Source organism: Aristolochia californica, unplaced genomic scaffold (genome assembly GCF_029961685.1).
Source record: "Aristolochia californica isolate CCGP_79_NKW_82.1479 unplaced genomic scaffold, dmAriCali1.0.hap1 SCAF_370, whole genome shotgun sequence".
NCBI lineage: Eukaryota > Viridiplantae > Streptophyta > Magnoliopsida > Piperales > Aristolochiaceae > Aristolochia > Aristolochia californica.
Genome location: NW_027182071.1, coordinates 9,144 through 10,000, shown reverse-complemented (window position 1 = coordinate 10,000; position 857 = coordinate 9,144).

Genomic DNA, 857 nt, shown 5'->3' with positions numbered 1-857 from the left:
TTATTTGATTCTAAATTCAGAGCAATGCCTATTGTACCCTCTTCAAACTCTACTAATTCTCCTGCCATTACTTCATCAAGACCATGAATACGAGCAATGCCGTCGCCCACTTGAAGTACGGTGCCGGTATTCAAAATTTTTACTTCTATACTATATTGTTCAATACGCTCGCGGATAATATTACTAATTTCGTCAGCTCGAAGGGTTACCATTAGTGCCTCTTAATTCTTTTTCGGAAGCAAAGGGAGAAAAAAAAAAATAATGCCTCGTGGTAGAAGGTCTAATCTGTTATTTCTTTCATGGCTCCGAGCATGCCAATATTAGCACTGATAGTTCGTAGATGTAACTCGCTGTTCAAACAACTATTCAAAGTTCCTAGAGCTCCTTGTAAGGCTTGCTCAAAAACGCGTTGTCGGACCTGATTAATTGCTCTTTGTTGTTCAAAATGAATGGTTTCATTTTTGTAACTTTCTAATCGTTCCAAAGTCTCATATGTGGCATTAATCAAATTCGATTTTTCTCGTTCTATCTCAGAGTATCCATTCACCCGAAACTCATCCGCCTCCGTTTCTACTTTACGTAAGCGAGCTCGGGCTTTTTCGAGCTGCTCAATGGCTCCTCCACGTAGTTCTTCTGAATTTCGAATAGCACTCAAGATCCTCTGTTTTCGATTATCTAATAAATCACTTAATGAAAGTAGATTACCTTCTCATTTATTTCACAACTAAACTTCCATGATCTCTTCCCGAACCAAACATGAATCTTTCGATTCATTTGGCTCTCACGCTCAGTTATTTAGGGGGCACCCCCATATCTTTTAATTGATGAGCTTACCCTCTCTGCTCTGTTCGTATTCC